Genomic DNA, 2,999 nt, shown 5'->3' with positions numbered 1-2,999 from the left:
GTCAGACTCAGAATCAGACTCAGCTATGGTCGGTGAAGGTGAACTATTGCTAGCCTGGCCTGCTCTACGAAGTGTGTGCAAGGTTCTCTCTACCTCAGGATCAAAAGCAACAAGTTCAGGACAGGAAGACCTAGTAGCCAAGACTAGTGCACAGCAATGCAGCAACAATCGTGAAAATGCCAACTATGTCCCTAAAACAACACAATGAAGCAAATCGATTAAAAATAATTCAAAAAAATAAACTGACACCAAAAATAATCTAATGACGTAAAAATAAAATTTTGATATTTTTTTCGGAATTTTTCGACTCTATGAAAACAGAAAATAAATCATTAAAAATAGAAAAACAATGAATTTGGCGATTTTGGGGTCGAATTCCCTTACTCTTTTAGAGGAAAGGAGTATTGATCGCACGAATTTTCTACTTCCAGTAGGCAAAAACAGTTTACAATCGAATACAATTTTTTGCAAAAACTGATTTTTTTCGACTCTAAACGCGGACTGACCAAAACCGTGAGGAAACTACGGCCTAAACGCACAAACACTAAATCTAAGACTCTAAAATTAGTTAATATTCACAAGAATCCCCGGCAATGGCGCCAATTTGATCCGCTGTCGCGCGCGGATCAAAAACGAGTTGTTTTGTATAAAAGCAGTACAGCGACAATGGCTCGAGTCGTATCGCAAGGATTCTTGGTATTATTAACTAAAAGCAAATTCGAAATTAGGGGAGGTTTGGTTTAAGGTTCGATTTAACAAAAAGAGCAAATAAGTGATTTTGAAAAGTGATTATAAAATAAGTTGTTCTACTGTTCGGGTTCCCCACTTATCATCGGTGATTATAAATCTAATCCCCAAGCGAATTATATCCCTTATTCAATTACAGCAACAATAAACAAACGAGATTGATACTATACGGTTTATATTCCTATTATCCGAATTAAGCAAACGGATTCAGCACTCATGAATTAAGCAAACATGAATTGACATACGCGAGTTAACGATAAAGCAACGTTAAATCACGAAACAGATCAAGAAATATAAACTGATCGAATTTAATTAATAATATTATGTATGAATCGAATTAAGCATGCAACACATATATAAGATTATTGAAAGGGAAAAGAATTGAGATTAAATTATAAAACCTCAAAGATTCGGTGGAACATGAACAGTAGATCAACGATAGGATTAGTTCGCCATAGGATTCGTCAAAAGCTTGCCCAAATTCGTGAATGGAAGATAATGTGTACAGTAACTCGGCTGCTACCCTAAGGGGAAAGTGTACGACCCGTTTTACAATCCAACTGGGTCAAACATACGACCCAGGCCCAAAACCAATTGACCCGAAACTTAACTAAAACTAGTGCTGCAACTTCAACGAATATTCTGGCCCTTCTACAGTCCGATTCTGACTTCGACTCAAACATAAGAATTGTAGCTCTTTCTCTTAGCTTTCCGGCGATTATTAGAACGCCTCAATCGGACTCCTGGAACTCCAGATATGATCGTTTCCGTGCAGACTGTTAATGCTGAAAATTAATACGAAAAACAAATAAGTGCAAAAATAAAATAAAATATAAAAACATATTAAAACATAAAAATAAATAAAACAAACCGAAGAAATGCTTGAGTACAAACATGGAAGAACGTGCATTAAAATGCACTGATCAATTTGTAGCGACTTCTTCTTTGATTTTGTTATCCCTAACTTTTGCCTGAACTGCTTGTTTTGAGATTGTAGTCAGCGGGATGTTTTTAATTTTTGATAAGTCTCCTTTATAGGTTTTGACTTAACATTTTTATCTCCTTTTTCTTTTTTATGGATATTGACTGCCTGACTTGATGATTACAGAAACCCATCATTACTTGTGTAAAAACAAGTGGTATAATTGAGTTAACTGAGTAACTACCCTGCCCCAGGTTGTGATTAAGGGTTTGATCTGTATGAGAAAGAAACTTCTACTTCTTAGGCTCAAAGGGGTTGACGAGGGATTAACATCCTTATATCTCCACTGTTTAGGAATTGAAACAATGGCTGTACATCGTCAGCATAGTCCGCTCAAAAGCATACTGTATGAGGTTGCGGTATTGTTTTCTTCATCCTCCCTTTAAAGGCTTACGACTTAGCAGGAGTTGAATATCACAAAACACATGCAAAGTAAAGACATAATTAAAAATGAGTGATAGCAAAGTAATTTATTCAAGACAAACATATGCAATGCACTGATGATGATTATTAAAGCAAATAATGTCTATCATAAGTCAAATGTTTAAACAAACAGGAAAGAAATTGCAAATGAAAGTAAATCTAATGATCTAAAAGTCTATCTTTCTAGCCATCCACAGCATTAACGATCTTGTTGTGATTAGGCATGGGAGCAGTGATCACATTAGGAGTTGCAGGAGGGTCAAACTCAATTTCACCAGCGTCGATCATATCTTGGATCTTATTCTTCAACGGCCAACAATTCTCTGTGTCATGTCCAGGACTGTTAGAATGATATGCGCACCTCGCGTTGGGCTTGTAACTAGGAGCAGAGGTGTTAGGATTCTTAGGAGGATCCCTCAGAGTGATCAAATTTGCCTTTTGCAGATGTTGTAAGGCTTGAGCTAGCGACATATTGATCTTTGTGAATTGACGTCTAGGTGTATCTTGTTTGTTTTGACGACCTTGTTGAGGCGCCGGTGTGGAGCTCAGAACTGCCCCAATAGATTGATCATGGTTTATCCTTTTCTGCCCATACACATCATTGGAATCTGACCTCCCATTGAAATGCTTCTTTGTAGTACCTGAGGATGTAGCCACTTGAATCTTACCACTTCGAATGCCACTCTCGACACGTTCCCTAATCAGTATGAGTTCAGTGAATCTAGATGATGAACTTCCCAGCAAATGACTATAGAAAGGACCAGTCTGTGTACTCATAAATATATCGACCAATTCTCTTTCAGCTAAGGAGGGTTTGACTCTTCCAGCTAGATCTCTCCATTTCTGA

The sequence above is a fragment of the Vicia villosa genome, linkage group LG5 (genome assembly GCF_029867415.1).
Source record: "Vicia villosa cultivar HV-30 ecotype Madison, WI linkage group LG5, Vvil1.0, whole genome shotgun sequence".
In the NCBI taxonomy this organism is placed as follows: Eukaryota; Viridiplantae; Streptophyta; class Magnoliopsida; order Fabales; family Fabaceae; genus Vicia; species Vicia villosa.
The sequence above is the reverse complement of the archived record's forward strand: the minus strand, read 5'-3'. Positions refer to the sequence as shown.